Source organism: Ictidomys tridecemlineatus, chromosome 7 (genome assembly GCF_052094955.1).
Source record: "Ictidomys tridecemlineatus isolate mIctTri1 chromosome 7, mIctTri1.hap1, whole genome shotgun sequence".
Classification (NCBI taxonomy): Eukaryota; Metazoa; Chordata; class Mammalia; order Rodentia; family Sciuridae; genus Ictidomys; species Ictidomys tridecemlineatus.
Window position 1 is genome coordinate 49,168,623 of NC_135483.1, and position 9,401 is coordinate 49,178,023.

Below are 9,401 nucleotides of genomic sequence, written 5' to 3' on the forward strand. Positions count from 1 at the left end.
TCTTTGCTGGGGAAAGTGCAGCCATAGCTCACTATATAAAGAAATGTGAATTATTTGTTACAAATTCAAATGAAACCCATGCTTAGAAGAATGACTTTAGAATATGTTAAAGCAATTCATTTTGAAGCCCTTAGAATAAAAAGAAAAAATTAAATTAGCAGTAATTAAACAGAATATTCAGTGGAAGGTGTAATACAAATCTATCAACAAAAGTCATGGGAGAAAATTCAACTCTCAGTTTCATAATATTATTATGATTTTTAAAATGTAGGAAAAATTTACATTACTCCATTATCTATCTATAAAGAGAGCAGAAAAATAAGGCATAAACATAAGATTAATTTACAGCTCAGCACACAGAAAGATATGGTTAATGTAGCTCTTTGTTCATGTCTAAGACCACAAAGCAGAGAGTGAATAAAGGGCTTGAATTTACACATGCATGCTGGAGCACGTACATTGTCCTCAAATTATATAGTGGCTTGAATAATAATTCATTTCATAGTCTGCTCTATCTCTTTACTTCTCTTTATTTTCAAATACTTTGAGAATATTATCTAACTCTAGAACCTTTCTTACCTCTCCTTTACTTTTCAGTAGACAAACACACCCATCCTTACAATGCTTCACCAAGTTTTATTCACCTAAGCCACAACTTAGCTTTTCTTGCCTTGATAGGTATTAGCACTGTTAATCATCTCCTCTATGAAAGTCTGCCTTTAACAAAAATTTTATTGTATTTTTATTGCCCATTCCTTCTTAATTTTAATGACTTTCTTGCTTTTCCACAACATTTGAATCTTAACTGTTCCAAAATGTCTATTCTGACTCCTCCTCCTCCTCCTCCTCCTCCTCCTCCTCCTCCTCCTCCTCCTCCTCCTCCTCTTCTTCTTCTACACTCTTCTGCTTAACTTCATTAAGAGTAAAAGGCAAAGTTCTTTCAGTGTCCTTTGAGGCTGCCATGGATACTATGATCTTGATCTACCCTTCAAATTAAAAAATAGGGCTGGGGATGTGGCTCAGTGGTTCCATATTATCACTCCCATATTGTGATAACTTATCTAAACCTTTTGTTCCCATCTTCAACTGACTTCTTTTATTTTTGTTTTTATTTATTTACCTTTTATATGTACTGGGAATTGAACCCAGGGGTACTTTACCACTGAGCTATGTCCCCAGTACTTTTTAATTTTATGTCAGAGTCTCATAAAATTCTGCCATGGGTCTAAGCTACTGAGGCTGGCCTTGGTTATATAGAAGGGCAGATAATTCACCTTCTGCTTTTGTTCTTGGAGGACCATGAGGATATTTTTATAAACCACTGAATGATATACTAGAGATGGAGATGCCATATAATTAAGAATCTATTTAATGGGTCAGGATTGAAAGTTGGTTATATATTTCAGGATTAGGTGAACCAATAGCAAGCAATGACAATGATTTCACCCTGAAGTTGGAGCCTTAGCTTCTAGGTAGGTGCCACTGGAGTAAAGAAGAGAAAAGTTAGAATGACTGTGAGGGATCCTAACATACTGAGAGTTCATGATGGTAAGTAACAGAATTCAACATTTCTGAAAGGTTGAGAAATGGATTGTTAAAAGTGAGTATTTCTAAATGAAGTTTGAGTAGTTCCTCTAGAATGATAGAATAATGAAATTAATTTATACATTCTTCAAAAATTAATATAGATGGGATCAAAAATCATTTATACTGTCTAGAAATTGTTCTAAAAGAATACAGCAAATGAAAATTCTTTTAAGAAAGTATACTCTATGTCATTAATGGCCACAAGAGTCAGTGGCACCGCAGCTAGGGCTTGTGTTCTTGGCCTCAGGTCTGGTTACAGTGGCATGGGCTGAAGCTCATCTTACTAACCTTCTTGCAATGTTCTCCAGGAATAAGTTTCTACCATGAAAGGTGTTCCTAGTATGTGCTTAAAGCAAGGAGATTTGAGAAGTGCAAATATCTGCTCCATTATCAATACTGAGTTGCACAGCCTAGACTTACCTGTCAGAAGAGGACATATCCTCTGAGTTGCTGACAACTAACTGATGCAAGGACATAACAGAAGTCTTTCCTGAAAGAAAAACTACTTCAAACACCCACCTTTGATGACATATTACTGACTGAATCTATTCTGAAAATTTACTACAACCCAACTTCTACCTAATCTTAATTTTCTCAGCTAAATTATGCAGATGTTTATACCGAGAACATGTCCTCATAAACATTTTCCTCTAATTTCTCATTTTACTGTTAACTTCCCAAGGACCTCAATCTGTGTAAAGACCCTTCCCTCACTTGCTGGCCACATTTATTCTCTGGCCTACTCTGTGTGTCTCCTAGTGTTCAGTTTGCTCCAACTCACGGTCCTTCCCCATTGTCCTTCTATACACAAGACAAGGATATTCCAGCTGCATTGGACACTTAATCTCCTTCTGATTTTGCTCAAGGAGGGATGTAAAAAGAGAACAGTAGAATGAAATTAATCACACTATGCTATGGACATGAACGAGTATGCCACGGTGAATTTCACCTTATCTATAAAGCACTAATATAAAAAAAAAAAACCAAAACTATAAATGAATAGAAGGAAGAACAGCAGACCAGTATATTGGAGGAAAGGGAATGGGGTGGGGTTTGACAAGGAAGTACTGGGGACTAAACTCCTCATGTATTCCATTTTTGTATTATTCCAAAATGAACCTCAATATTACATATAACAATAACACACTAATAAAAAGTCAGAAAAAAAGCTAAAGTTCTTAATCAGGTCTATCTTACTACCCTAGACATACACACAGACTCACCTACTTAATAAGCAAGTACTTTTAACTCTGTTTTATATTTTCTCTCTGTATTTTCATGAAAATTCACCAAATTTTAGTAAACAGCACCTTTCGCATATTCATTGAATTTATTTTACATTTTGACTCCACTTCAAAAACATAGTCTCACCTAGTGAAGGATATTTGGGTGCTTTTTATACAATACTACTCTATTTTAAGCAAATCAGAATGCATCATGCCATATATTAGATGACAATTACTGGTAAAATAAATGAATGCACCTGTCTTGAATTTACTACTATGTGCTTATGGCTCTTATATTCTTGTATCACTAGTTGAAACCTCTCTTCTGATGCTTAAACCCATATATTAAGAAACACACAAATATCCATCTAGAAATTGAACAAACATTCCCTAAGTTATTTGTCTAAATTATCATCCATGATCAACTACTTGAATGTGTCTCTCTTTTCTACTTCTTACATTTTAATAATATACTACCTAGAAAACAGGTTAGCTATTCTAGGAGCATATTTATATTGATTACCTTTCCAAATAGTTCCCAAATCATCTTTAATTCCAAAGTCATTTCCCTAACACTACTTGCCATTTCTTTTCACTGATGAAAAACATTCTTCATTCTCTCCTAGATCTTCGATTTGAATCTTTTGTAATTCTTTCTCTACATATGCAAAAGTTTTTCTAGGGTAGTCAGATAGACCTGATTAAAACATGCAAGTTGACTTTGATTATTGTCCTGCTTAAAACCCACATTGACTCTAACTCCTCATCTCACTAAATCATTCAGTTTTTTTGTCAGAAAACAGTATGCACTGTCATGGAGTGTATCAGTTAAGATATATTTGGCTGCAAAAAATAGAATGACAGCCAAATGCAGTTTAAAAGCTAGACTTTTAATTATCTTTCATAATGAGAATTTGGAGATAGATAATACTGAGTTTAGTATAGCAGCTGAAAATATCAACAGTGAATGAGGTGCTGACATTCTGCTTTATTGCTCTGGCTTTTTGTTCTTCACCTTGCATCATATGCAAGAATGAGAAAGCACAACTATGAAAATATAACATATTGGAAGAAAACAGAAAAGTCAAAATATGGCTTTCTCTCATTTTTCCAGGAAGGCAATCTTTCCTGGAAGACATGTGTTTCTTATGACTCAGTATAATCCCAAATGTAGATGAAGCATATCAAGACCAGCATTACTAAAGCATACTTAACTAGAGCCTTTTAAAAATTTTCATCACAAACTTCAGAAGAAAATATATTTCCATCATATTTTTTATGAATAAATGCATTACTTTAATCCAAGTGAAGTACTTGAGAGGTTACATTATTTTCTTCTATATTATACATATGTATAATCTGGACAATAATACGTTTATCCTAACATACTTAATTTCATCAAATGCTGATTGTCACTTATCTGAACAAAATTGTGGTTGCTTTAAAAATGAAAGAGAAAGGTAACCACAAGTATCTATAATACAAGCTATTCTTTGAATGTATGTATTCTTTTTCTTTCTTTATTTTTTCATCTCTTGGCTTAGTAACTAAAATTATTTCACTATCTAAATGCACAGTTTTCTGTAAGATGTTGTCCTTGATTATTACAAAATGGATTAATTTTCTTTCTCTCATGTATGATTTTTTTCTACACCACGTTTTTCTTACCTTGATTATGTGCTACACAAAGCTTTGATGTAATTGTTACTCTAGAATCACTTTTATTTATTTATATGTTTTTTGATGCTAGGTTGGGGCTTCTCATGGACAGCAGTGCTCCTTCTGTCAGTACCTTCACAGAATGTTTGACATATACATTTTGATAACTTCTAAATGATGAAATTAATACCTTTGGAATAAACCTTCAACATGAAATTTCTAAATCTTTCATAATTTTAGTGTATGTTTGAAGTGCATGCTCTAACATACAAGGAAAATTTTTTTCATTAATACTAGATGTACACCATGTTTTATATCAGAATATACTGAAAAGTTGATTGGTCATGGCATTTCCCACTAAACATCTTCCCATGCATAACAACATAGCTTAGTTAAAATTTTTGGACCCTCCCATGAAGCATTTTTCTTACCTTAATCATGGCTTGCATATATAATAAGTTGTTCACATTGTGAGGAATGGAGGCATAGAGATACCTAGAAATGTTCAAAATTTATATGGTTGCTCTAGAGGATGCATTGTAATTCTATTTAGAAATATTTTGATTTCAGTGTTTTGCAAATCCATTATGTATTCAGGAGACCTGCCTTTAGTTTGTTTGTTCTACTCAAAATGTGATGTAGTTCTTGTTTTATACAAAAAATATTATAAATAATAATAATAATAATAATATTAGTAATAATTCTGGTATAACATTACTTTCTGGAGTTATGTATATTGGCTCATAATAGAAGTTTAACCCAGATATACACAAATAAAAATAAATTCAAAGACTTTTTGTGTTTTGAGAATGACATATTTGACATAAATAAAACAGTTAATTAACTGGTGTTTTATGACATTAGAAGCTATGGAAACGAAGCAAACTTCACTCTTTAAAATGTCCAACATAATAATTTTATTTTTCAAATTAGTTAAATCAGAGTTAACTTTAAAAATTAAAGTGATGGAATACATCCAATTACTTAAGCACTCTCGCAAGTTAAGAGAGATGCTGAGGAAAATAATTAATCTTCATTATGTGAAGAATTTGGTACAAGAAGCAGTGTTTAATGACAGCTCTGTTTTATTCAGATAGAAATTGAGATAATGCACTTTATTTGATGACCTTTTTCTGTGATATTTTTCTTTTCATAAAGGGAAAATGGATTGAAATTACCTTCATTATTTTTGAGGGTGAAAGCTTCATTGTTTGATCCATTAGACATAACTTTTATATATTTTTATATAATATAAAGAGTATATTTTAAATCTGAGTAGGAAAGTGTTACTGCCAAAGTATTTCCATGTATGAGCTTAAATAATAATATATAACAACAGGAAAAACACTATACTTTTAAATGAAGAAAGTACTCTATATTCTGTTTAAAATACTATGAAGATAAATAATAAAACATTTGACATATTGAATCTCATGTTAACTTATTTTATTCTCATATTTCATCCTCTGTATCACAGTATGATAGCTATATTGGAGTAGTGGGAAATAATTCTGTTGCCTAATGATAATTGCTTTCAATTGTTTATATATTCACTTCATAAACAAAAGAAAGGTTCAAATAGAATTTGGAGTTGTGTATTTTTGGGAAAAGGAAATAATAAATTGCGAATGCCTAGCAATTGAACAACCCTCCCCAAACAAGACTTGCTGACCAAAGAATTGGAAGACATTCTAAACCTATTAAAAGATGCTGGAGAGTCACAGGAAGGAAGTTAGTTGACTACAACTTTCTCAATAACAGAAACTTACTTCTAGAGAGGAATATTTTCTACAAAATAATAGTGATGCAGATGTAACTCTTCCTTTCTCCAGCATTATCAAAAGCAGAAAGTTATTTAAAGAGGATTTATGAAACTGTCCTCTTCCCACTTTAAGCCTATAAATAACAATGCTGCACCAAGCCACTATAATTTGATATAAGGACAATCCAATTCCATTCCTTTGTCCTGTTTTGATGCTATATAATAAACTTTCTGATTACATCTTAATTTTCAGCATTCTTCTAAAAGGAGGAAATGCAGTGATCACATTCAGCTACTTTTTAATTATTCAACTAGTTTTAATTCTTTAGAAAAAAAGTGAATTAATTTCATTTTTAGCTGATTCTTGAAAATGATGTTCCTTGTTTGCAAAGAGAAAAAAATTGTTTTTGGCAAAATAAATAACATTTAGAACACATTTGTATGGTAAATAGTTGTTTTATTACAGGCAATATCACAACAATTGTGATAGGAATTAGTAGCAATATTTTTTGATTGAGAAATTTAAGCTCACAAGCATTAAAGTACTTTATATGCACTATAAAACAGAACACAGGTGGAAGAACCATAAACTAAACCCAACTTCTGATTTCAAGGTCTTGTTTCATATAATACATGCCACTTTCTCATATTTGTGATATTGTTTACTGGTATCTTATAATATTTAAAGTGAACAATATGCTACTTAACAGTTAACCATTTTGCTAATTTTCATATTTAGCAATTTTTACTTAAATAAATTAAGAGTTTTCCCAAGGGAAAGAAGAATATAATAGACTTTACATTTTCAAAGGGTCTCATGAAAACTTAATGTCAAACAATGAAAACTTAATGTCAATTTCTTTTTTGAGTGATTTGTTGAGATTTTAGGAAAGTGGAAATCAATATTAAGTAATATAATTAAACACAACCCAATGCTTTTTTGTTGTTGTTGTTTTTAATCTTGTAGTGACAAATAATTGCTTTGCCTATCTTTTCATTTAAAAACTAGTTATTTTAGTAACATTAAATATAATTTACAGAGTGAAAAAAAGTTGCAGATGGAAATTTACAATGAAAGTCATTTATCACTTCAGGGTAATTAAAAATGTGCAGCTTATTCTCATTAGCCTTTTCCTCAAACTTAGTTTCTATTGATTTTTGTCTGAGGTAATTGAAGAAATTATTACTAATTTTATGTACTCTTGAATACTGTTCTTAAACCAAAGCCTAATTGCTAAATTTTAGGTTTTGTATTAATCAGATTCACCTGTGCTTGCCATTAGTTTTCCCTGTTGCAATTAAGTTCTGTTCAATATTATCAATTTATCTTAAAGACTCAGGGAAAGTTCTTGACTAATATTTCAGTTCTCCATCTGATACATGAAGATAGAGCTCCAGCCCTGGAGGTGTGTCTTGATGGCAGAATGTGTATTTAGCAACATGCAAGACCTTGAGTTCATCCCTGCCCATGTACACACATCCACATATTCACATTTGAGTTTCAAGGGCATTTAAATATCCTCGAGTGCAAATTACAATCTATTATTTTAGTTCCCTTATCACAATGTCTAGGCTTACCTTCCATCAATGGTTGAATACAATGGGCTCAGAAGTTTTATATAGATGCTCTGTGGGAAAAATCTCAAGAGTGAAATTTTACTACCCTCTATATTATTCTTGGTTACATTGTTGTTGTTTGTTCAGGGTCTCCTATGTACCCAGCCTATTCTCAAAGAACTGGGCTCAAGCAATCCTTCTGCCTCAGCCTTCTAGGTAGTTGACTACAGACCTGTACAGTGGTGTCCCACAGCACTCAGCTCAACTGTTTTACTTAGGATGCCAGAGAGAATGGATGACCCCGAACTTGTTTTACTATGAAATTTACAACAGAGGTGCTGGTGGAGAAAAGAATCTTATACCAAGATTTAGAAAATGAGGAGATAAAGAGTTTCATTATCTTCCTCAGGAATTATTAGTTTATACTAATCATGGAGCATTTTTTTTGTTTATACATTTCAGAAGACAAATTATGTGTGGAAAGTAATCTAGTTTGTCCAGAAAAGGGTTGCAAAATTTAGGGGTAAAGATTAAAGAAGTATTGTCTTGGTGTGCTAAGGTACAGAACTGACATGGATTTGAATATACTGGTCCTAGGTAATATAATTGCTATTCCTGGCTGCCATGCCATATGATTTATCCATACAAAAATTCTAAGGGCAGACAAAAAATAAAGAAGGTAGGAAATTCAGCTATTTATTATTATTTTTAAAGCACAACCAGTACTGGATAGTGACTTACAGAGTTATAGCATTTATCACACCTATTAGAGTTACTGATCACTTAATTTTCTCCACTAGACTATGAGCCCTGGGAAAGTTAAATTTTTGCTTTGTTCCATTACTATATCCATTCCTTGACATAAGGACATTAAATAGGATAGAACCGACACCCGATACCTCAATACTCATGAGTCATTGTTCATGTAAGTTGAGTATTAGAATCTGTCAATTATTTGCCTAATTTGAAAAATGAAAGGTTTTCAAATATATAAACATATGTTCACATCTATTTTCAACTATTTAAAATAATTTGGCCTATATTCCTCTGAGAAGCAATATAAGAGCGATACAATATTAAAAACAATTCCAAATTTTTATTAGCTTTTTCATTTACATACTTTTAATACTCTTCAGAGGGAAAAACATTTTGAAATCACAACTTCTTACCCCAAAACTGCATTCTGCCAAGAAAAGAGAAAAGAACCTTTTTCAATTATACAAATGGAAAGAGACTTTAATACCACACAGCAAGACAGCAATAATGATTCATACGCTACTTAATTTGGACAGTTTTCTCACTATGAAATCCTTTATAAATACTAGGTAGGGATATGTTTAAACCCAACTAAATATCATATGTCCATGTTATAGCTGACACACTGATTACTAGAATTTCAGGGGACCTAGCTTGAGTGATAACACATGGAAAGTTGAGTGCCTTCTCTTTTGTGCTTTGCATATTAATGTTCAGCTGAAGATAGGAAACAAGGCACCTGTCCTTTGCTGCAACTTTTAGTGAATTTTCTACTTAAATGAAGCTATAGTAGCATACAAAAAAAAAGTTTCAGACTTTCACTCAGTTACTATATCCATTTTAAAAATTAGATT